A 27,557-nucleotide genomic window follows, 5' to 3' on the forward strand; every position below is an offset into this window, starting at 1 on the left:
GTGTTAGAGAGTTAAAGAGTCAGGAAATTATTATAGCGGCTCAGCGGTGGGATGATAAGGACAGAATCAGTGTGGAGCTACAGGGACTGGAAATGAGGCAGCAGATGTGAAGGAGCGTTGCAGGGAATAATCAATAGGCTTTCAAAACTAATTAGATGTGAGAGGTGTGCTGTGTCTGGTTGTGGAGGACTCAATTGCTTAGGAGTGGCCACAGGAAGGAGCTCTCCATTAACTAGCATGGTACCACAGACAGGGTCTTTTAGTAAGAGGGATTAAAGGTAAAACATAGGAAAGAATTCCACAGAGGCCTAGAAAACAAGGCCTTTGACAGCAATAAATAAGAAAGAATAAACATAAAATTTTAAACAAATACAAATCTCTACATTTCTACCTCCAAAGTGTATCTCCTGAAACAAATCAAGAACTAGCATGTGAGTAGAGATATATTTGTACTTGAACTAATGATACATACATACACACACAAACACACACATACACACACACACATACACACACACACTTAGACTTGGCAGTTTTTATATAGGAATTTATCATAAATTAAAAAATCAGTGATAACCACAACTCTGTGTGTCTGCATATAAATTTAATGCATGTCCTTTGCAGTGTTACTTTAGAGTAAAAATAAGATATAAAAATAGTGACTTAATTGCCAATAATTAAAACTTGGTTAAATTATTTATAAAAATTATCATATAATAATTAAAATCATGTTTTAAAGAATATTTAATGGCACATAACATATCTGTGAGATATTATTCAATGAGGCAAGAAAAGTATATTAAGCATCATTATGTAAAGAATGATCCATGCCTAAAACTTATATTTTAAATATGTGTATTTATATATGATCACACACACATATAAGCATGCATGTATCAATAAAATGTCAGGGCTATCTATAAATGAAATTATTTAAATGAGTTATTTCTGGATTTCTGGAATAAGGTCAAGTTTGAAATTTTACTTTCTTTTTAAATTTTCTTTCTAAATTTTATAACATAAGAAATCAATGAAATAAAGTGTATTCAAAATAAAGTATTATGTATCAATGGGAAAGTACTTCTATGCTTCAGTTTAAAGAGTTGCTAACAAATAATACTAAAGCCGGATCTTTCAATGTAGTGAATGTCTCCCACAGGAGTTCGCATGCTCAAGGCCTGATCAATTTTAACTGTGGGTACAACTGTTCTTTGGATACCTTGAGCTTCTGCAGTGATGTCAGGAACACACCTATTTAACCTGCTGCTGCAAGTTAGCCGTGACTTCCTTGACTTGGCATGTCACCAGTGGACTGTTGTATTTGAATGCATCCAAGCAGAAGCTTTCCTTGACATTTGTGGTAGCAAAGCAAGACTATTTTAAATATGCGCTACATACTTAGTACACAGGCAAAGTTAGCTCAACATATATTATTGGTTTATGGTAGCCTTTTTTTTTTTTTTTTTTAGTAAAAGCAGATTGGGGCATAGGAGGTTAGGAAGCGTATAGTTAAATGATTCTGCTCTTTTGATTCTACATTAAATGATAGGCTCAAATAGCGTTGTGCTAAATAAGTCCCATTAATCCACTATTAAATTTCAACCTTACTTTATATTTAAGGGTTATAGTCATCATGATACTACATCTGGGTTCACTTCCTAATAACTACCACTTTTCTTGCATGACCAATGTATTAGGCACCACACACAGATGATCACTTAATTTTCCCCACATTTATTCCAGGCAAATATAGTTACCCATTTTTGTAAAAGAATGATAGCTCAAAACTGATATCAGAAAACGACTGAAAATCTCACTGTACTAGGTAGAAGGGAGGAGCTCTGATTGGACTCATGACGGACTCTCTCTAAAGCCTCTTTGCTCTCTGCCAAGCTTCTGTCTAAACCCTCTGGACACTCTTCCCTAAGCATTCTGCACCCAATCCTTTTTCTAGTCCTCATTTACAGAACACCCTTGAACATGTTCATTCTGTCTTTTTCGATGCTTCTTTTTGAACGGAACCACTGGTTTTACTTCAATAATCACTTATGAGGCTAATTTCCACACATTATGCTATTGCTCTACTTCTATACTTTTCCTCTACCCATTTATATCTTTTTAAGCCAAACATTTTGGCGAGCGATTAATAAGGTGGCCCTGGTGATCCTGCCTCCTGGTGTTCACACATTTGTGTATTCCTTCCGAGTGTGAGTATGACCTTGTGAAACACAGTCATGGCAAAGAAAACTATGCCTAATGTTTTATTAAAGAACTATTCCAGGAAGTATCCCAAGGATGTTATTTCTAGATACCATGATTCCCAAAAAGCTCCTCAGTTATATTTCTCACCACCCAAGTTTTTTTATGCTGGAGCTTCTGGGTGGTGCAGCAGAGGATTTTAAGGGTTTAAAAACCCCTCTCTTGGCTATTACAAGGCAGAACCTCACTGTGGATAGTTTGATAGCCATTTCCACAGCCTGAGAAGATCTCCCATGGGGAAATTTCTGGTGAGAGAGGCCATGCATAAAGACCCATTACTCAACCTATTGTCCCTTTGTGTACTTTGAACTTATTGTAGGAAACCATAACATAGGTAAAATTAAGGGGTCACTGTAAATATTTGTCTGTCTTCTGCAGGAATAATTAAAAAATACAGGAGGGTATAGGATGTTTTCCCAAATGTTAGGGAAGCTTATGTAAATAACCAAGTGAGAAATGTCATGGTTGGATCATTTGATGGACAGCATTTCCTTAGCCAAACCATAGAGGTGCTCATGGACATGTCCAGGTAAAAATGGCAGAAAAAAGACTATGATCTGGAAAATACATCAATGCAACTTTGTTACAGCAAGACATAGGTGATAAAACCGGCACAGAGATAGAGCAAGATGAGGCACACAGCAGAAACACCGCAGAAACCTCAGGGCCCCAGGATAGCGGCATTTAATCTCTTTGGTTTCTGGAGTCATATTCATAGAAGACACCTAGACATTGTAAGATACTTACCTGCCACAGATTGCATTTGATCTTTCTATTACTGATAATTAAACCAACTTCTTTATTCTGAGGTTGGGACTGCATATACTTGCAAGGGTCTAGTCCACATGTTTCCCCAAATCATTCAGAGTCCCTGAATGATTTGGGGAAATCATTTGGGAGGCTAGGGCTAGTTGACTTTACAAATAATTATCTTTCTATTAAATAGGTTACGTAGTCATTTCTCTCAAGGTACAATTATTCCAGGAAAGAAAAACTGTTATTTTTTACAATATTCTTTGGATTAAATATGATACAACAAGAAGGAAAAAAGCTAAGCAAAACAAACAGACAAACAAACAAACAAAAGAAAACTGAAATAGACAGGGAAGGAGAATCAATGATAAGGAGTGTCAGGAAGATATTGGGTCTGGCTTGTAGGCCTTAGACAGAGTGATATTTTTAAAATTTTGATGTTAATATTGGGCAAGATTTGGACAGAAAGATTAGAAATGAGATGAGGCAGTGGGGGAGAGTGGGAAAACATTCTATGGACAAAGGTATATACTTTATTAAGAGGCACAGATAAAAAAAAGTATAAATAAATATTCAGAAAAGAGCCTATATCCTGGGGAGTGGGGTAAATAAGTAAAGAGAAATAAAGAGTAAGATTGCAATATGGACTTTATTCTCTAGGCAGTATGGAGATATTGCAGGCTTTTAGAAACAGAATCACATATCAAAACACTAATGTTTACTGATTTGGCTGTAAAAATAAGAGTGAATGGAGATGGGAGACCAAAACACTGGCAAAGTTAATAAGAAAATCCTCTAGGAAAGCTGCATTTAGAATAACAAGGGGATGGTTGAGTAAGTGGAACAAAAATGGTAAAGATTTTTAGGTGTTTCGGGGCAGATGAGTGTTGATGAAGGGAAGGGACTCAAACTTTCTAGCTTATTTGAATAGGTGATGCTAAACATAGGAAAGTTGGGAGAAAAAGGAAACGAGTGGTTTGGGCAACTTTGCTCTGGGAAATGATAACTCTAAAGAAATAATGACAATCAAAATTTCCAACTGGGTCTAATGAGATAGGTTACTGTTGCCATCAATCATTGGGCCACGCACAAAGAGATGAGCCATTATGCGAAGGGGAAAAGGTCACTGTGCTAAGTGGGTTACTATATTTACATTTTGTGGTAAATGAGATTCACATATGCTTGTCCAGCTTCACACCTTTGTAAAAGGAAAAGGACAGTAGTTAAGAAAAAGTAATAGCTGCTTGGGGCCCTTTCTTTCAGCAATGTATACATAGCAATATATTTTACCCGAAATAACAGAGTTACTGAGGTGTATTAAAAACTCTTTCCAGCCAAAAGTAAAAAAGACAAAATTGACAAATAGAGAAATAAAGAGCCTACTGTAGACTCTATGTGGTGAGTGCAAGGAGGGAAGGCAGGGAGTCCAACATCCTGGGATGGGACTAAGGCAGCAATGGAAGTGTCCCTTTGCAGACTCACAGTACATGAGGCCATAGAGATTAAAAGAAAAAAAAAGGAGAATAAAAGCACAGAAACATAATTATGAGACTCTATGACAAAGGTGACATACTCTAGAAATGAGGAAAATGTCATGCTGAAACACTTATTGAGGGAGTTGGTAGTCCCTCTTGAAATGAGGATTAAGGTGCTCTGAAGAAATGGTCATGGTCTCGACAAGGTCTAACCAACTTCAGAAGATAGAAGGCCAAGAGCAAGAGGACAGATAATAAATGGAATAAAACGAGGATGAGACCTCTTAGGCTTGCAAATGATTATCAACCCTCAGGAGAGGGGGAATAATTGTAAAACCCCAATAAATGATGAAATCCTTTCTCAGAAACATCTGTGAGCCATTGTGTGTCTGTAATTTAGTGATTTATTCAATTTGGTCATTTAATAAATCATAATAAGAATTCCCTTTTCAATTATTCAGATAATGATTAGAGAGTCCTATGTTGTCCAGTAATCACTGTATCCCCAGCACCTAGTAGAAACTTGGACTATAGTAGACAATGAATATTTTTGAATTAGTGAATGAGTTGATGAGTGACTAAGAATTTTGTCCCAAATTTACCATGGGACAGAGATCTTTCAAGAGAACTTCTTGAGTACAAGTGGATCCTAATGAATACCTTGACTTCACAATAGTGTCAAAACAGGAGATAAACCATCTCTGATCATACCTACCTCAACTTCTACCACAGTGGTAGAAAGTGAGTCTCTGACAGTTAAGATTCAAGGAGTGTAACTTCTCTTGAAATGTTTGCAGCAGAAAAGAGAATTAGGACAGTGATTTAAAATGATAGTAATTTTGAGATAAGTTTTGAAAATTTATACTTCAATATTGACCTGTCTACCTGATACAATGTAAAACATTATAACTCATTAAAATGCTGTTTGTAATCTTTCAATATATATTAAATAATGAATGATTTTCAAATAAACATCACTAAATGTATAGGCTAAAAACAAATGTTAGAAACATAATTGCCCTTATACTGGTCATGAGGTATATAGTCTATGTTGAACAGGAAAATAATTATTTTGGTTATCTGTAGCATCTACTTTCAAACTAATAATAACACAGTGTCTAAAAGATTGCTAGATGATTAAGTAATAGTGATCAAATAGGAGCAGTTCAGTATATGGTTTATATTAATCTGATCTTAGCTTCACATCAATCATTTTGTCTATTCTATTTTTCTGAAACCCTTTATTTTCTTTGGTTTAAAAATATATGCTCAAAATACATTCCTTAATATTATTAGAAACTTAAATGTTTTATTGAATATTCTATAAGGTCTCTTAAAGCACTAGAATTTTTGGCTTTACATTTTGGTTCTTTATACTGAAGCCAGCTGTATAACATTCCGTTTTTGTACATGCAACTACTTTTAGCTCAGTAGACTGCCAAACTTCACTGACTTTTTTTTTTCATGCTGCCTGCTCTATATTTATTATTCTTCTCAGAGTTTTCAAATTTAACAAATTCACAGATGCTTTCTCTGTCTAGGCTCACTTATGTAGATTTTTATAACAGTAAATATGTCTACTGACCCACTCAACACTTCTCATTTTGCAGATCTGGTAAATTCTCGGTGTTTTAATCATCTCTTCTTCCACTCAGAAACTTGTCTTAGTGTAATTATTGCATTATGTGATGTTTGAAAACTGTTCTTAACCATGATAGCATTGAGGTTAATAGGACTTAGATTATTGTTTGCACAGAATTTTATGGCTGTAATATACCCATTTGTTTTTTATTAAAAAGACATTCATACCCCTCCCCCCATTTGAGGAGATATCAACATAATTTTAAGTTTTATGATCAGCAGTACTTGGCAGGACACCTCACTGATTTTAGAGACAAATTCAGACATATCCTTCATAATTCTGGAAACTAATATCTTAGCAGTGAAATGGTTTTTTGAACTATGGCCAATGAAATTTCCAGAAAATAGAGATATTATTCAAAAAAAGAAATGTTATATTTTCTACTGGTAAATTTTATATCCCCTCATATATATGCTAAGCATTTAAATTTTAAGGAAAAATATATTATTAGAAGAGAATTGTTAGCTGTTGTCATGCAAATATCAAAGTAAGAATGCTCTTTAATCTTATAAGTAGCTTGAGTTTAACATAATGATCTAATATTGACATGATGCTTAAGGGCATTGTTAGATAATGACTGTAGAACTGAAATATTAGTATTTTTAATATCATATTTGAAAGATTTTATTCTTGGGATCAATAAGTCACATGGTAAATTCCATTCCAGTTTTCATGATGATGACATTTCTTTATATTGAAAATTGCACGTGTGCATAAATAATGTTTCCTGATCTATGGTAAAATAAACACTTCTATTAAATCTATTATGAAATTATAATTCAGCAGTTAATTCCACTCAAGAATTACTGTTGATAACAATAAATTGAGAGAGAAAATTAACCACAACATTTTTAAGGAAAATGTTATGTTTGGTTAAAAATATTAGGTGTTGCCTGGACAGTGTGTCTCAGTGGTTGAGCATCGACCCATGCAACAAAAGGTTGCCAGTTCAATTTCTAGTCAGGGCACATGTCAAGTTTGCTGGCTGGATCCCAGTAGAGGGTATGCATGAGGCAGTCAATCCATGTTTCTCTTACATCTCTCTTCGATGTTTATATCTCTCCCTCTCCCTTCATCTATCTGAAATCAATAAAAAACATATTAAAAAAATAATAGGTGTTAAGGATCCAAATGTTATTAAGGTCATCAATTTCCCTGCCTTTAATGAGAATGCATTTTGTTTATTTTCTCAGGGACTTATATTAGCATGATCTGCCTATGAGATATAGCTGGTGTTGAATTTGGTAATGATTTTCTACAACAGCAATTTTTCTAAAGATCCTCATTCTTTCATATACTTAATTAAGAAGTTAGTTTGGGATTTCATAAATTTTAATAAAAGTTTAACTAATGCTACCTTTTTTTCTTTCTTTAAGCATCCAGAATTTGTATCTAGAATATCAATCAGGACTGAAATCTCACTATTCCAGTGGAGAGTAGACTGATACATTTGTAATTAGAGCTCTAAGAGAAATTACTAGAATGAACGGAAACACTATTTTGTCCATGATTCTCAAAATGCAAATTTTGATGCATATTTTTATTTTACTGAGATATAAGGATATTTTAATTGATTTTCAGAGAAAATTAAAATGTCAACTATTTGGACTATTCTGTTTGCCCTTTAGGCTATGGGAATCGGTGTATCAATAACTGATAGATATATTAATGTTTTACTATTGCAGAGTGAAATCCTATTTGCTATACAATAGATTATGAACTTTCTTTAGTTTTAGCATAATATCATGTTACTTTTATTATTAGATTAACTTTTGGAAATTGCTTCATCCCTTTCTGGTGGTCATTTTGATACTCATATACTACATTATTTTATGGCTTTTAAAAAAGTATATTTAAAATATGCAGAATTCACTGGAACAGTAGATGAGTTCTCTAAAGTTACCCTCTTAGGGATTTTACTTTTTGTGCACATTCTTTTAACAGACATCAGACTATAATTCAATCTAGAACATATTAACTAAAAACATAGAAAGAATATAGCTAGTTAGCATTTAAATAGAAGATTAGTGGAGGAGGACAAAAGGGTATGCTCCTGGCCAAATGAAATAATGAAATTGTTTTATTTTAACTCATAGATGAATGATTCATATAAAGTAATGCACATGCAGATTTTTTTAAAAGCATTAGCAAATAATTTAAGCATAATATGTCATCATACACGGAAACATGGAAAGTAAATTAGACTACACTTTCTCTAAAAAATATATATTCAAAATAGATAATACTAAAAATGATCACCATAAGCATGATACTAAGAAGGATGGTTTTATTTTGTAGAATTTACGAAAGTGAGACTACGGGAAAATAAAGAAGCAACCAAGTTATAATAGAGTTGCTCATCTTTAAATTGACCAGAATGTTACCAGAATATCTGGCAAAAGAAAAGTAAAAGATAGATCTAAGAAATATTAAATGATGGAAATGGTATTTTGTTTAGAATTAGACATATTAGATATGTACGAATGGTAATAATATGGAAAAATTGACTCCATAACCACACAATTTTATTATGATAGTACAAAACCCACAAATCTCTGCGTGGCATGATTTAATAATATATACTGTTATTTAAGTGTACTTTTTATTTTTTATATATTTTATTGATTTTTTACAGAGAGGAAGGGAGAGGGAGAGGGATAGTTACAAACATCGATTCAGCTGCCGCTTGCACGCCCCCTACTGGCGATGTGCCCGCAACCCAGGTACATGCCCTGGACCGGAATCAAACCTGGGACCCTTCAGTCCACAGGCCGACTCTGTCCGCTGAGCCAAACCAGCTAGGGCTATATGACTTTTAAATACTAACTGTAGATGTACACGCAACTGCTTTTACTAATGAAAGTTTAAAAATCAATTTCTTCAGTTAAAATTCAGAGGGTCTATAAAAAAGGAATAAAGACTTTGGTTTTACACAACACAAATACAGTGTCTATATATTATTTTCACAGATTTTGCCCTAGTTGGGGGCCTCACTCCTGAGAAGTTTTAAGGGAAATGTCCTTTAGCAAGGAAATATATTCCATGATTCCAAATGTTTCTGAGACCCTTTTATTCTGATCTTACCCCCAGAGCATGAGTTGGGATTAGGGCCAGCCATGGGCAAACTATGGCCCGCGGGCCAGATCCGGCCCATTTGAAATGAATAAAACTAAAAAAAACCAAAACAACAACAACAAAAAAAAACCGTACCCTTTTATGTAATGATGTTTACTTTGAATTTATATTAGTTCACACAAACACTCCATCCATGCTTTTGGTCTGGCCCTACGGTCCAGTTTAAGAACCCACTGTGGCCATCGAGTCAAAAAGTTTACCCACCCCTGGATTAGGCTAACCTCTGTCACCCACAGAGTCCCGTGCCTTTTGGCAGAATTCTCAGTGGTAGATGAGGGTGACTTGTTCCCGTTTCAAAGAACACTAAATGGATAGGCTGTTTTCCCTCTAATTTCATGGGTCCTTCAAAATGTCCTTAATAATTGGGTTTTATTGGGAATAAGAATTTAGAATCTTTTAACACTCCTGTGCTCTGACCCAAGGATAGACTCCTGTTGAATGACAAAGCTCTATATCTAAGACACAGAAGGTGCCAATGAAACCAGAACAGCTTTAGAATCCAACCATTGGGTTGCTATGTTCAGAATAGTGATGGTATAAGGCATCGGTGCTTTGTACTATCCTCAATCGTTGGGGGAAATTACACAGCATGTGTCAGAATGTCTCTGTCTCAGTTTTAGGGCATATGGACTCAAGCATGAAAGCCTGAGCTGGAACATTTGGAACCATTACAACTTTTAAAAGTGTTAAACATCACAAAGACTTTAGGTTTATATTTAACTAGAGGCCCAGTGCATGAAATCCGTGCATGGGTAGGGTCCCTGGGCCTAGCCAGTGATCAGGGCCAATGTGTGGGGTGACCAGCAGGGCAATCAAGGTACCCGCTCACACCTGCCTTGGCCTGGCACAACCCGCTCACCTGCTCCACCATCCCACCACAGTCCCACTCTATTCGGGGCCCATCAGGGCCGCCAGCGCCTCCACTGGGGGCCACTGCTAGTTTCGCACTGCCCCCTGGTGGTCAGCGCACATCTAACTCCTGGTTAGTTGAACTCCCACCTGTGGGGACCATTTGCATATTAGCCTTTTATTATATAGATTTTACTCTGAAAACTTACTTTCAATAAGATTATTATAAAAAGTCTAATTAATGGCTTACCTGATATTTATTATCACAAAATAATGAACTTTACTTTAAAAAATGATTTTATTTAGCCTAGCTGACCTGGCTCAGTGATTGAGTGTCGACCTATGAATCAGAAGGTCAGGACACACGCCCTGGTTATGGGCTTGATACCCAGTGAGGGCTTGCAGGAAAGAGCTGATCAATGATTCCCACTCATTATTAATATTTCTATCTCTCTCTCCCTTTCATTTCTGCTCTGAAATAAATAAATAAAAAAATTTAAAGTGATTTTATTTACAAATGAAATAAAATCCTTTGTACTTTTAAAATTGTATGGGATTTGTCCTAGCTGGTTTGGCTGAGTGGATAGAGCATCAGACTGTGGACTGAAGGGTCCTGGTTTTGATTTCTGTTAAGGGCACATGCCTGGATTGTGGGCTCAATCCTCAGTAAGGGGGCATGCAGTAGGCAGCCAGTCAATGATTGTCATTGTTGATGTTTCTATATCTCTCTTCCTTTCTATCTCTATCTCTCTCTTGTTCTCTGAAATATATATATATATATATTTTAAACATCTTTTTAATATATGTATATATTAAAAAGATGTTTAAAAAATGTATGGGATTTTTGAAAGATTTACCTCAACTATACTTCATTAGTTTTTTGGGCTTTTTATATTATTTTCTAAAATTATTACTATAATCTGCCTTGCTAAGAATTACTAGTTGTTGAAGAAGATGGAATCTGAAACGAGATGTCTTGGATTAGAATTCAGACTCTACATAAGATAATTGAGTAGAGATATATAAAGCAGTGTGTGTGAGGGGGAGTAGACAAAACACAGTCTACTGTGACATTTTTATTCTATTTGACTAAATAGAACATTAACAAATAGTTAAATGTCTAATGTATTAATGAAATGGAGAACAATAAAGCCTCATAGATGAAAGGCTTATTGGAATTCTTTTCATATAGCGTGGTCAAGAGACCTCTCTCTGAAAAAGTGATATTTGTGGAAAGACTCAGAGGAAATGAGAGGTAAACATAGCATCACTGGAGAGAAATGCTCCTGGCCAATGGGGTAGAATGTCCAAATCCCTGATGGAGAAGCCACCTTGCATGTTACTAGAGCAACAAGTAGGCCAGTTGTGGCTGGAGTTGGGGGTAAGAGGGAAGAAGCTAGAAGGAAGCAAGGAAGGGCTCTATCCTGAAACTTAGAGGCAGCATGGCCCTGTGGACACTTTGGTATCAGACCTTTTACCTCAACAACTGTGAAACAATAAATTTTTGTTTTCTCCACAACCCCATTGTGGCACTACTTTAAAAGCAACGTTTACAACTGAAAACAGATTTTTTCCCTTAAGCAAAAATGTAGACAACAAAGTACTTCTTGGGTAACAACAGCAGCCAAGGCATGAGAGTTTCACTTATTTTTTACAAAGCTGACATCTATTGAGTGTTTACTAGATGCCCATATTATGCTACATTCACTACCTTTGCAGGTATACATTTGCATACCTGTCAAAACAACTGAGTTAAGGAACATTTATGACTTTCCATTTTCTTTTTTTTAAAAAAAATATATTTTATTGATTTTTTACAGAGAGGAAGGGAGAGGGATAGAGATTTACATACATCGATGAGAGAGAAACATCAATCAGCTGCCTCCTGCACACCCCCTACTGGGGATGTGCCCGCAACCAAGGTATGTGCCCTTGACTGGAATCGAACCTGGGACCCTTGAGTCCACAGGCCCACGCTCTATCCACTGAGTCAAACCGGTTAGGGCTGTCTTTCCATTTTCACATATGAGAGGTTAAGTGACTCCTCTTGTGGGTTTCCATGGCAAACTTTGAACCCAGGCAATCTGACCCTTCACTGCTGTGCATATCCTATGCTCTCTGCTTCATTCTGTCTCAGAACCACTATTGAGCAGGCTACATGTTTTAATGTATGATGAGGCTCCTTTGGCTATTAATTTCAAACTTCTAACACTGTTTTCCCAAACCTTCTGTGTTTGTTTGCTACCTGTCTTTATTTCTTCGCCTGTAGCTTGCTTTCAGATCTATGAGCTATTTCAAGGCTGTTTAATATTGAATTAGCATTCGAGCAGTCTCTCTGCCGGTACTAAATTGGTTCATTTTCTCATCAACTGTTCAGTACACTGACCATGCACAACAGCCTGTGTGATTTGCTAAATTGAGTCACTTGTGCTGTTATTTATGTTTATTATAAACTGCTATTTACATGGAAGCTATAATCTTGATTTACAATGATAGCATTAATTGACTGCATTTGACTGTGCACCTTAACTCTACATAATTTGCCTATAAATTTTCAGAATTTTGTTGCGTTGTGTAGCTTGGGAGGCTCGTGACCATTTGTGCAAGACTGCCCTATCGATGTTATTCTCACTAATTGGCTGTATGTGGTTTAGAGCTTAACCTCACAGAAAGGTTTACAGTTTTCTGCCAAAACAAAATTCCCCTTTATCCCTTCTTAGCCATGTTTACCTCTCCTACTGCTTTCTAAATCATCAGGCCATGAGACCACCGGTTTCTACCTGTGGCCAGAAAAATTCACTGTTCAGCTACAAACAGGAATTCCTATGAAAATCTAAAGCTAACAGAAAAGGCAGAGGATCAGTAGGAAGTTACAAAGGCTTTTCAATAGCCTTCTGCACCTGTTGGTTTTAATAACTGGCATTGCCTACCTTAGTCTCCATACCAGAGCTCCGTACGTAGGCTTTGTCTCCAAATCACCTGCAAAGCTTTAAAAAAGAGTGCACGTGGCCAGGAGCTTTTCGTTCTGTTTTTCAAGGGATAGTGATGGGTAGGCGGGGTGGATGCTGGCAAATTTGTTTGTGAATCACACCACAAAGGAATCACACCAGGATGAATCAGCATCCTGGTCCATCTGGGAAACTAGTGAACAGACCATATTTAGAGAGGTATGCAGCCCGGCATGAGTCACTTTTGGTCACTTTTCCTCTCTCACCCTGCCCTGTACATACCCTCAGGACACATAGTTTGTATTTAACTTCACAGGACTTAGTAAAAGAGCTGGGGAGAAAAGGGAACTAGTAATGCTGAAGGCAAATGAGGAGCCCTACAGTTTTATGAAGTAAATGGTCCTGCTATTGATTGTGTATCGCGAACAGCTTCTCTGCCCCCCTCCAAAGACCTGGTCACCATAGGGCAATTTCTCTAGTTTGCCCTAATTGAAGATGACCATAAACTGATATTATCATCTTTCTCAGGAAAAACTTCACATTATTTAAAATTTTTAATATCGCAAATAATATTTCCCACATGGACATTTCAGGTCAACTCAATTGTCTATTATTCCATGTGGTTTTGAGCAGAAGATAAAATAATCATTTTTGTAGAGTAAAATGAACAAAATACAAGTTTGTATAATGTCACAATGATTTCAATTTGATGAAATATGCCCTGTGTAGTTTTACCAAGTTGATAATGAATTGGACATTAGTGTGTGCACATTGAGCCCCAATACCTAAAAAGTAGGAAAGATGTACCAAGTTCATGGACTGGAAGACTCAACAACATAAAGGCATCAATTCTCCCAATTTGATACAGGTATAATGCAACTTCTGTCCAGATCAGACCATGGATTTTGACACACATAAACAAGCGTATTCTGATATTTATATGCAAGGGCATGGGACCTAGAATGCTAAAACAATTCGATAAAGTGGGTGGAATTTCTTTACCCAATTTTAACATTTAATATATAGCAAGCCTAATTAAGACATTGTAGTATTATTGGAGGGATAAATATAATTTTTCTGATTTTTCTTTTGTAACCAAGGTAAAAATATTTTATTTCTTTGAATATCTTTGTTTTGGCATTTGTGACCACCATGGTCTAGTGCTATGGGTATAGCACTAGATATTAGAACTGATTATATTATTTTATAACCTTATATTTTCTTTCAGTGTTTTAAATATTCAAGTGATTATTTCAATATAATACTTTGCTACCAGTCTTTAAGTATTGCTGAATTTGTTTTTCTCTGCTGATCCTATCTAATAAAAGAGAAACATGGTAATTGGCATACGACCGCTACCCTTCCCATTGGCTAATCAGCGAGATATGCAAATTAACTGCCAGCCAAGATGGCGGCCAGCAGCCAGGCAGCTTGAAACTAACATGAGGCTTGCTTGCTTCAGTGACGGAGGACTCCAACGTTCCCTGGCTGCTTTGTTGGCCTCTGAGCCTGAAGTTTAAGAAACATTGTAACAAATATAGAAGCTAAACAAAACCCCAGAAACCAGCTCTCAGCGAGCCTGGGATCTCAGAGCTGGAGTTATACATTGTTTTGATTATAGAACTGAAACAAACCAGATACCTTCTTTCAACAGCAGAGGCCTAAGAGCTGGAGCCTCAGAGCTAAAGCTGGCCCGGAATAAAAAAACAAAAAGAAAAAAAGGAGTGGTTGGGAGCTTCAGTTGGCCTGAAAACAGCCCTCATCCCCTCACCCAGGCTGGCCAGGCACCCCAGTGGGGACCCCACCCTGATGCAGGACACCCTTCAGGGCCAACCAGCCGGCCCCCACCCGTGCATCAGGCCTCTAACCTACATAGTAAAAGGGTAATATGCTTCCCAGCACCGGGATCAGCGTGACAGGGGGCAGCGCCCAAACCCCCTGATCGCCCTGAGGCTCTGTGTGTGACAGGGGGCGGGGCCACAACCTCCCTATCTGCCCTGCTCTGTTCATGACAGGGGAAGGCGCCCCAACTCCCCAATCGGCCCTGCTCTGAGTCCTACCAGGGGCTGCACCTAGGGATTGGGCCTGCCCTCTGCCACCCAGGAGCAGGCCTAATCCAGCAGGTCGTTATCTCCCGAGGGGTCCCAGACTGCGAGAGGGTACAGGCCGGGCTGAGGGACCCCCCTCTCCCCTCCGAGTGCACACATTTTGTGCACTGAGCCTCTAGTATATATACAAAATTATAACAAATGGTAGGATATACTTTTTGAAAATTTAATTTTAAGATGCAATTTGAAATTCATTGGCTCTACTTTATTTGAGATTATAATAAAAAATGTGAAAAATTCCATTACATGAAGTCATAAGTTTGATTTTATACATTATTCTCGCGGTATAATTTGCAAATATCTGTTCTAATTAATAAAATCCTAGATGGGCAAGATTGTAAAGATTTTCCCCCATCCTCTCTCTCTAAAGAGGTAAGATCACTTATCCTAGGTCAAAATAACCTGTGAGTTCAACCAACTATAATCAACTCTCCATCCTAGATTTTTCCACTTAGTTTAACTGCTACAAGTTAAATTTTGTGTCAAAGAGCAGTTCTGACTATGTTCTTTAAGCTGCTGTTTTGAAATGGTGATATGTGGTCACTGTGCAAGCCAATTGCTTGTAAAACTTGCTTAACTGAAATATTTCCAGTACCCATATCAGGCTTACTTAATCCAATTCTCTGGGGATGGACCTCATAATCTGCTTTTGAAAGTTCTCCATGTGATTCTTATCTGCCCTAAATTTTGAGACACATTCCACAGAATGTACTTGCTCTAGACTTTATACAAAATATGTTCTTCTCTGTAGACTCTATAGCATAGCACATACTAGTTAAGTGATGCACCCTAAAATCAGTTTGACAATTGCTATTGCTATTTTAGTGTCCTCTGTTGAAACAGTGGTTCATTTTCAACCCCAATGCTCATCTACTTTTATAAAAATCATACTGTGAACATGAGTTGAATTAAACATGATTTTACCTACAACTGTCCATTTACTTTGATCATTTATTTGTATTCAATTATATCTAGTCCAATCTGTTTTCCTGAAATGAGAAAAGATGCGAAGCATAAGACCTATGAGAAAGCAGGTAAAGAACTGAGATTGTTTTGCGTGAATCAAAGTGTTGTACAGAGACTGCACACAGTATCTGTACACACTAGTTAAAAGGTATTGTTCCTTTTCCTTTCTCACCACGCATTTCCTTTTTTTTAAAAAAATATATATTTTTTATTGATTTTTTACAGAGAGGAAGGGAGAGAGATAGAGTTAGAAACATTGATCAGCTGCCTCCTGAACACCGACTACTGGGGATAGGTATATGCCCTTGACCAGAATCGAACCTGGGACCCTTCAGTCTGCAGGCCGACGCTCTATCCACTGAGCCAAACTGGTTAGGGCACCACACATTTTCTTTTTTTTTTTTTTTTTTTTTATTGCTTAAAGTATTACAAAGGGTATTACATATGTATCCATTTTATCCCCCCGCCCTAGACAGTCCCCTAGCCTCCCCTATCGGCACCACACATTTTCATTTTCCCCTATGATCGCTAGCAGTTTTATGCAGAATTGTTATTATACAGATACTTAATGGAAGAAATTGAATGCTTATGATTTCCATGGTTTTGTGGGCAGCTCCAAACATTGTGCCTTGTATGTATGTGGGGAAATACATACTTAAATACATATTCAATACTGACCACTTAGTTCCAAACTTTAAAGGACAGGATATCAACAAATTGATGTAAGCCTGCGGCAGCAGATTTATCATAGCTACTAGAGGACCAGTGCATGAAATTTGTGCACTCAGGGTAGAAGGCGGGGGGTGGGCATTAGCCCGGCCTGTGCCCTCTTGCAGTCCAGGAGCCCAGCAATGGATCACCTCACAGAGGCAGGCCCCACCCACCCAGCCGGGGCTCTGCCATGGATCGCCCCAAAGAGGTAGGGCCCTGCCTACCCTGCCAGGGCTCTGTGATACATCACCCCACAGAGGGAAGCCCAGGCTACCCGCCGCAGTGCCGCCAGCTGGGTAGCCTGGGCCTCCCTTTTTAGGGCAATTGATCACAGGGCTCCGCGATGGACTGCCCTAAAGAGGTAGGCCCTGTCCAACCAGCTGGGGTACCGCAATGGATCGCCCCCCGACAGAGGGAGGCCCCGCCCACCCGCCACAGCCCACTGGTCGGTGGCCTGGGCGTCCCTCTGCAGGGGCAATCATGGAGCCTCCAGATTGACTGTCTGCCAGCTGGTGGCCTGGGCCTCCCTCTGTGGGGCGATCATGGGGTGATGGCGGGGTCCCCTAGCAATTGCATCGCACCTGCCTTGGCTGGCCTGGCACCAGTGGATGTCATAGCATGGTAGTCCTGAAGGTCATTCCACTGTTTGGCAATTTGGTTGATTTGCAAATTACACTTTTATTATTATAGATACTCTGAAATAGGGTAGCTATAGGCAGGATTATTTTACAGTTAGACTAGGGGTCCAGTGCACGAATTTGTGCATCTTGAAAGGAACTGAGGGCTGCAAGACCCATTCTCCATGCCCCTACCTGGCCCCTCCCGCCTCGGACCCTGTTCCTCTGTCTGCTGGCAGCCCCGCTCCCACACGTTGATGGCATTGGCCCTGCTCACACCTCCTGATGGTGCAGAGTGACTGGGGCAGGTGCTAGCAGTGGGTGCAAGTTGTGTCAGCACCTTCAGTGGATGTGAGCAGTGGTTGCTGCCCTGATTGCCCCTCAGGAGCAGGGGGAGATGGAGAAGCCCTCAGGGGTAATCAGGACCAGGAGCCACTGCTTGCACCAGCTGATGGCGCCAAGGGATTGGGACCGGCACCAGGCACCAGCAGTGGGTGCAAGCGGTAGCTCCATGCCAGCTGCAGGTGTGAGCAGGACTGTCACTGGCAGTGGGTGCAAGCGCCAGGTGGGACCACAGAATGCAGGAGCAAAGAATTTTCAGTAACCCCCAGAGGCTTGCCTCAATGACAGCGACCGATGCCCAACTTGGTCTGGTGCCCCTGCTCACCTGCTCCACCATCCCACTGTGGCTGACGCCTGCCATGTTCCGCACATGCAACCTGGTGGCCAGCGTATGTCATAGTGACTGGTTGTTTGGATGTTCCGCCATTCAGTCTATTTGCATCTTAGCCTTTTATTATATAAGATTAAGTGATTTTTTATTTAAACATCCCCATTCCTTCCCTCCCATATGTTATGCCCCTGCCCCCACCACAGTCTTAGTCCTTTGACAATTACTTCAAATATGAATCTTCCTTTTTTAATTTTTTTCTTTCAATATTTACTTGTTTATATTTTCAGCTTTTCCCTTTCAGTTGAATTTTTCCAGCCTTCAAATATGCCTTGGTATCCTTCCATATTAAAAAAGAAAAAAGTAAAAACTCTGCTTTGACAAAGTTCACATCTCCTAACATATAAAGCCATTCTGATTTTCTTCATGGAATTTTCTCAAAAAAAGCTGTTTAGAATGACTGTTTTCCCTTATTGTTTCACTCTAAAATGTACTCCAATCTGGTTTCTATTCAAATTGCTGCAAGAAAACTACTAAACTACTCTCTCATCAGTTCCTAATGGCTAATGGATTTAAATGACCCTGCATTTTAATCTCTAGCCATTAACCTACTAATAAGCTGCAAATGTAAATATTCACCTATACATTTGATATATTTACTATCAAATTTTTCTCATTGATAAAAATATGCTAAAATTAGTAAATTTTTCTCTTTTCTATTAGATTTAACTTCTTATTTTTGCTTTGTTTTTTTATATGTAAGTAAATGACACTTCTATCATGCAGAAACTCAAAATAGATTATTTTTAATTATTCTTGCCACTTCTCTCATTCTCTATTCTCTCTAATTTGGCACTCATTCTCTATATATAATCCATTTCATACTTAGAACAATATTATAGCCCCAGTATTTCTGGGATTGATATAGTTGTTACCATTTCTGCTGACATCACTCTAGCTCAAGCCACTCTCATTTTCTTCTGGGCTGCTGCAATGTTGGTCTCTCTGCTTTATTCTTGCCCTAAAATATGTTATTATTCATAAATTTCAAAATGATATTTTACAACTGGACATTTAATCATGCCATCACCTTGCTGAAAGCAAAACTAATGCCATTCACGTAACTTTTTTTCAAGGAAGTAAATACGACCCTGTAAGATCTAGGTTTGAATACCTCCCCAACTTCATCGCCAGACATTCTCTCCCTAATTCATTGTGTCAGTAACTTTGTTCTTCTGTTTTTTGTGTGTGTGTGTATTTTTTTTTAATTTTCTAACTGATTTTATATACCAGGCATTCACACATGCCATAAATTCTCTGGAATATCCTTTTTCTACCTAATTTTTCATCAAAGTCTAGATCTCAGTTTAAATTCTACTTCCTCAGACTCATGCCTCAATTATTTAAACTTACAAAGCATGCCTATTTAATATAGATGATTTAAAAATTATTTTGTGGTCTTATTATTCATTTATATATTTATTCATTTATTTATTTTAAATTGTACTTTCTTACTAAAGCACAACTTTCATAAGGACACAGCTTATGCCTATTTAAAAAAAAAAACATTAAATACCTAGCATTTGTCATAGAATCTGGATATATAAGGTATTTAGTAATTGTTGAATACATAAATGCAATAAGTGAAAAACCAACTGAGATATACTTTATTTCCTTCTTTCAATATCCAAAAATAGCATATGATGTTTCTATGACATGTGTTGCATGATATAAAGCCAAATAATATACAACATTTAAGAATTCTGAAATCGTTGTAGCAAATTAATGTAACCTCATTATAAATTGCTTGGAGCTACCCATTTACAAAATAATGCTACAAATGTGAAAAATGAAATCACTGAAAAATGATTCCAATTTTAGAAAAGAACATTTTGAATGAGAACATTAACATCTGCAAAGGCATTTATTTTCAATTTTTAGCAAAATGACTAAATGGCAATATGTGCTTTTGCTTTGTGTATAAAGGTATAGTTGGTTGATTCTACTTATATGCTGGAATAAGCATATTATATACTAAAAAAATATGTTGGGTCCAATTGCTCTCATTTCTCAATCTACCCCAGGATGTTATAATAGAGTCAGGATCTGCTTAATGACACTGTGACTTCTGCTCAATACAAGTTAAAAATTTTCATCCTGGCATCGGTGTAAGGTGCTGCACACTACTTGATAAGTGAAGATTCCCTAAGGACAAAATGATTAAAAAGATTTTTCAAGGTGGCAAGATCAAGGTTGGCTTTCACAGGCATCTGATTCCAATTCACATACTTTGTCCCACTAAGCCATTCTGCCTTTTCTTCTAAGGATCACTGAAGCCATAAATTTAAGTCCTGAACTCAAGTTAAACGTCATAAGGAATTGTAGGAGCTTCAGACTTTAACCTTTCTATGTTTTTGAGCTTAAATGATCAACCTAGATTTCTCTGTCCAAAGAGGTCAAGAGAGAACTTTTGACTCCTTATTTTATTTTTTTGTAGATAACAAGAGTCCTGATAGCAGGGAAATTTTTTGAGATTTTTGTTGTTGCTGTTAGTTCTTTGTTATTAAAACAACTCATCTACTAAACAGCAACTTCAGGCATTTGGCAAAACTTGGAGGGCTAGCTATCTTGAAATCATGACATTAGGAAACTAAATTAAAGGTTAAGAATCTGTAAGATCCTGTTAATAGCATTTGTCCTCTTGTATCAGAGGAATGTGTAATTTAAAAGGGTATTATCTTCCATGATCTTTCTTACACTTTCCTTCCTGGGTTTATGCAGTTTATTCTCTATCAAGTAAAAAAAGGGGGGCTAAGCCCTAGCCGGTTTGGCTCATTGGATAGAGTGTCGGCCTAGGGACTGAAGAGTCCTGGGTTCGATTTTGGTCAAGGGCAGGAGCCTTGGTTGCAGGCACATCCCCCGTGGGGGTGTGCAGGAGGCAGCTGATTGATGCTTCTCTCTTATCGATGTTTCTAACTCTCTATCCCTGTCCCTTCCTCTCTGTAAAAAATCAATAAAATATATATTTTTTTTTAAAAAGGGGGCCAAGAGACAAAGAGATTACGTACTAAAGAGCTATGCCTACTAATTACAGGAGAGCTAGAAGATCTGCATGATATGTCTTTTTCTAATTTCACTCTCTTTTTGTAGATTTTGATGTTTAGCTAAGAAAAAATATTGCTTTTGGCAGATACGGTTATAAATTGGTAAAATGATGTCAATCATTTAGCAGGAATTAGAAATGTTACTTGGCCTACTAATTGCTTTCTATTGGTGTTTTGAGATTCATCCACAACTAAATGCCCTGCTCATTAATGCTGAAGCACTTTTTCCTTCTATTGTATTATAGCTATTGACAGAGTTGATATAGCTATTGGCGAAATAAAAACATAAATAACCACACATTTGGGTTATCTCAAAAGCACTTTTATTTTTCCTTATTGAGTCTAAAGGTTTGTTTTAGTTATTATAAATTGATCTCTGAGTCACATATGCCCAAGGCAAATATCTCCATAAACTTGATATTTGGCAGTAGGAAAATGATAAAATATTTTATCTGTCATGAAGTTCTCACATTTATAAAGACCTGAAGGAAAATTGGAGGATAAGTGATTAGCAACCAGCTTGAGGAGTTAAGGCATTTTAAAATTGCTGTTTTTCTTCTTGTTTCAAATTTAGATAAAGAATTCGGAAGAAAGCTATTTCCAACATATTTTAAAATTTTATGCATTTTTTTAAAGGAAAATGCCATAAAAGTACAAATGCCTCCATTAGCTTTTTACTAAGTAATCTTACTTGTTGTAGTGATGGGGTTAGACATGAGCAAAGCAAGGAAGATGGGCCAAGTACAGAAACTCACTAGGGTACAAAGCTCTGGATGTCAAACAAGGGGCAAAACTGAGAAAACAGGACCCTGGCCTCCAGGGTAACCTATCTTCCCCCAGCATATCACTGGCCATGGGCTTTGGAACCCTGATCTCTCATATCGCTGGTCAGCCAGTTTAGACCCCCTGACCTTTTCTTCCCTAAATATAACATCTAGGCCTCAGTTGTATTTCAGCTCCAGGCCCAGAATAGCAGCAAAACCAGACAAGTGATGTAGTGGCTGCCTCAGTACCATCTACATTGACTACCTACCAATCTGGCACCTACCAATCACAGGCGACCATAACCCCAAAAGAGCACACCTAGAAAGCTGATGAATATTCTATTAAGACCCTCTCCTGAGACCTCCCCTAAGATCCCACCTGCAAGAGCGAGATAAATATGCTCAGGATGAAGGACCCACTCTCCCTACAAGGAGCATGCCCCTGCCGTTACCCTACAAGCACGTATCCACCAACCTCTAAGGACCCCATGAGATTTGCAAACAGAAGAGCAGTGGCCCCAGCAGCTCATCCAGGGCTAACCTCTTGAACCTATCTCCAAGGCCCCCTTTTCTCTGACTTCCTAGTGAGCCAAAGCACCCCAGCCACTGTCTCTCTGAGCTAGCCAGCCACTGTCTCTCTGAGCTAGCCTGTTCCTCGTCTGGAGTTTATCTTCAGTAAATACCACTTTGCTTTTCTTTCATTTTTGTTGACCTTAAAGTTTTTACTGTGTGTCCATGAGAAGAACTGAGGTCCCAACCAGTAACTCCAATTGGTAGCATCTTTTTGGAGCCGCAACTTGGATTTTAGAAACCGTGAGTACTCTGGCCATGAGACTGGATTGGGAGGGTGAGGTAGTAATTCTATTTAAAAGGGGATAACTGCCTGTGAGTGAAAAACTAAAGTAACTCTGAGTGCATTGGTGATGAACTGGCACTGAAGATATGAGACGCATCTTCCTCCAATCTATACAAGCAGACACTCTCAAGTGACTGAGGGTCGTTGTGTTGGCGTTGAAGGGTCTCCCTCGTAACATACAAGGGCTTCATAGGGACTCCAGAATACAACTGTAATTAAACTTTGACCCGCCCGGGGGGGTGCATATTAATTTGGTTGCCCAGCACTCGGGGTCCTCACCATTGTTTTAGACAGTCATGAGAGAAAGAGAGACATGTAAAAGGAAAGAGGATGACCATCAGGCCTCTGGGAGCCTCCTGCACAAGCTGCACACTCTGACCCACCACCCAAGAATTCTGTGCACAGTCATGACTTCCCCACACTCACATTCTCAGCATATAATCCAGCCTTCCATCCATTGCTATGATTTGATTTAATATGCCTTGCATGCCCAACTGGACTGTTCAACCTGTGCTCTTTGCTTGCCTCTTTGTTATTGTATCTAGAAAATCTATCTGTCCTCTTAAAGCCAGATCTATTGGGTAAATCGTTTTGTCTATCACCTAAAAAACCTCTAAAGGTTTAACCGGGTCAGGTTTCCACAGCACTTGGCAGGATGTACCACGGTAGAATTTCTACAGTGTCATGGGTTATGGCCAGAATAGCATTCCCACAATCTAGACTAAGTAAGAACTCAGAGTAGGGGTGCACCTATCGGAGTGGATCGTAGAAGGGTTCAGCAGATATAGTATAGAAATCATCAAAGGAATAGGAGACATGCAGACTATAAGATATTAAGAAGAAGTTCAAGGTACAAGACAACTAGGAGGTAAAGGGCACCCTAAATTTGCCTTAACTCATTAGTCCTTTCATTTATGGTTTCCAGGAAGGTTTGTTTGTGTTTATGCTCTGTGGTTGCCTTCATACTCAATACCTTTCCATAGCACCCTAATCTCCTGTCTTTTTGGTTATGATATACTAGTTCCTTATAAGTACTAATTAAAAGAAACTATGAAATTAGTCATTAAATTCTGCTTTTTCAGTCCTCTCTCTTTCCCAGCATCTTACATAAAGCAATTGAGTTTAATTCACAGTTAATAACTACAAAGTCATGAACAAGCACATTCTATCCCCCATTCCAGTGGTCGGCAAACTCATTAGTCAACAGAGCCAAATATCAACAGTACAACGATTGAAATTTCTTTTGAGAGCCAAAATTTTTGAACTTAAACTATATAGGTAGGTACATTGTTATTAACTTAATTAGGGTACTCCTAAGGCTTAGGAAGAACCACACTCAAGGGACCAAAGAGCCACATGTGGCTCGCGAGCCGCAGTTTACCAACCACGGCCCTATTCTCTTTAGAATTTGATAATGCTATTCATATTTGATTTAGCCTCAATTTTGAATAAACCTCATTCCCTAAACATTCTTCAATTTTCTTTCCTTCATTTCCTAGAAATCATAAGTTTGGAATATTTAAAAATATTATTTTTCTAAATATGGCATATGAATCATATTTATTGAATACATTATCTAATTTTAGTGCCATGCTCTAATAAAATGATTAAATAAATTTGTTCTAATTTTATATTGCACCACTATTCTATTTTCCAACTTCCAAAAGATTTTGAAATTAGCTGTGGAATGTATGCTTTGGTTATTTCTATCAAAATGTCCAGGAAACAAAGCTCAAATCAGGTGAAAATAAGATTTATAGCAAATGGGAACTGAGAAGTTGTCTAGCATTAGAGTATGTATATGCTGGGAACTTGAAGGTCTGATAGATTCTAAAAAGTTTTCCTAGTTTCCAGGTATATTTTTTATACACCTCCAGAGAACCCTGGATGAATTCTCCACTTAATACTGTTATTAATTTCATACATGTAAACAACGGAAAGCTTCTTAAAATTTTCCCATATCAAGAATATTTCAGTTATATAATACCTTTAAGTTTGTATTTATTTTAAATACCAATATGCAGGTGAATTTTATTTTAATACATTATCCAGAAGAGGATTTATTAAACAAATATTTATTGAACTACTTTTTGATAAAGTAAGCATAACTTAAATTAACCCAGGAGATCAAAACAAGAGTTTGAAACAAAATGTATGTAACCTTATAATGCATTACAATTACTCTATATACTGAAGAAAGTGGGATTTTCCATATCCTAGTCCCACTCTTTCTAATTCTCATAAAAATAAACAATTTGCATATTGTCCTTAAAATTGATAGATAATAGATGGAGCAAATGGAAGTAATTTATCTGTTGGCTACTTAGACCTATAAGGAAAGATAAGCTCTTCATTCTCCCTTTTATTAAGTACTAGGGGACCAGTGCACGAATTCGGACACCTTGAAAGGAACTGTGGGACACGAGGCTGCAGTGGGCACAAGGGTGGGTCTTGGCCTATCCTCTGCACCCCTGCTTGGCCCCTCACATGGCAGCCCCCTGTTCCCTGTCTGCTGGCATCCCTGCTCCCACCTCCCACAGCTGGCCCCGTTCCATGCGCTGACAGCGCCGGCCCTGCTCACACCCGTTGACTGCGCAGAGTGATTGGGGCCAGCGCCAGCAGTAGGAGCGTGCACCAGGTGGGACTGTGGTGCACAGGAGCAAAGAATTTTCAGTAACCAACAGAGGCTCGCAGATGACAGTGACCGGCGCCCCGACTTGGTCTGGGACCCCTGCTCACCTGCTCCACCAGCCTGAAGCGACTGCCATCTGCTATGTTCTGCGCTCTGCCTCCCGCTGCCAATGCCCGCCATGTTCCGCACATGACCTTTGGTGGTCAGTACATGTCATAGCGACTGGCTGTTCCACCGTTTGGTCTATTTGCATATTAGCCTTTTATTATATAGGATATCATGTTACCATTACTGTTAGTCATGAGTAGGGGTGCAATTTGGAACTTCATCTTTATAACCTTTTTTTAAAAATCACATACTCTTCATTCGTGCACTGGGCCCCTACTACTTAATAAAAGGGAGAATGAAGAGCTTATCTTTTCTTATTTAAGAAAAGGGATTTATAGAACATATTTATTGTGTATCTCCTATGTACCATTCACTGGTATGGGCGCTAGTGTTAAAACAGTAAGTCAGATAAAATGTAAAAGAAACCAACAACAATAAAATTAAATGTTATACAGTTATGCTGCAGTAACTCCAATCATTGTAATTAGGTAAAGTAGTTTTTATCTATATGTTTATGTCACACCAAAGCATTTGTCCATACCCCTCATGATCATCAGAGTTACCTAAAGCATCTACTATCTAGGTTTGCAAACCTGTCCTATTTTGTATGCACATCAAGATTGAGGAAGTCATAAAACAAGGTTAGAGGGGATCTTACATTCAGTTCAATCACCATTTTATGAGGTTTTATAGCCTGTTATTGACAGACATTGCACAGTTAAACATATAATGTTTTTCTGCATTTGGTTTGTATCAGAGCAAATTTTGATAGTAAGAGAAAATGTAATTTTTGGAGGGTGAATATGATAGAATGAATTTAATGGTTTGGTAAGAATACAGTAGAATCTAACACAGAGCTGGCCCATGACCAAATTTTATCTGTTTTATAAAATAATCATCGGTATATATATTTAAAACACAGACCTCAACATTCTCAGATTTTAGACAAGCTGTAGCTTTACTTCAGGATACAAGGTGGTGCTGTTTCATTTAACAAAAAATCCCTGCTGTTACCCAAAGCTAGTAAAGCTAGAATGAGGACATCGTATCTTACAAAAACAGCAAAAGTACAGGAGAAGCCAATTCTATACCTCTACATGCCAGTTATGATTTTGTTTATTGGAAAATAGATAAGTTATATTTATATACACTGCACAATGTAAATACAGAGGCAATAACAATATTCAACCAAGGATGAAATGTTCATTTTTTAGAGTTTACAGGGTTCTGTAGCCTGCAATATTTACAGTGGCTGCAAAAGCCCAGGCCTTAAGGGAGTAAAAATATGTGCTTTATGAAAAGTGAGTAAAGTTTATTTCTAGTTCTTACTGGCTTTCTGTACTGACAACCAACTATTTTTTTCTGGTTTTGTAAATAAAAATCTAAGTTCATCTTCTCATTCCAAGTCTATTGACCTATAACATTAACTAAGACCAAAAGTTCCACTGCCTTCGAGCTATTCAAATGCTAATCACCATTGCCAAGTATGGATTTATAGGGTATAAAAAGTAAGGCTTTTGTTTTCCTCATACCAACCTTTCTCTGTATTTATTATTATTTTGCAAAGATAATATAGAAGAATTTGGGGTCTTATTTTATTGTTAGCTTTTGTGTGTGACATCAGTCAAATTAAGTAACTTTGCAATGCCTGATATTTAATTCAATTTTAAAAGATGCTTAACGCTCACATTTAAACAGTAGTTTTTGAGGTGTCTGTAATGTTTGTAAAACAAATTGAGAGGGTATTTTTAAACATATATTTTTATATCAGAGAGGAAGGATGAGGGAGAGAGAGAGAGAAACATCAATAATGAGAATCATTGATTGGCTGTCCCCTGCTCACCTCCTACTAGGATTGAGACAGCAACCCTGCATGTGCCCCTACCCAGAATTAAATGGTGATCTGGTTCATAAGTCAACACTAAAGCACTGAACAACACAGGCAGGATAGGAGGTGTGT

This window comes from Myotis daubentonii, chromosome 6 (genome assembly GCF_963259705.1).
Source record: "Myotis daubentonii chromosome 6, mMyoDau2.1, whole genome shotgun sequence".
Classification (NCBI taxonomy): domain Eukaryota; kingdom Metazoa; phylum Chordata; class Mammalia; order Chiroptera; family Vespertilionidae; genus Myotis; species Myotis daubentonii.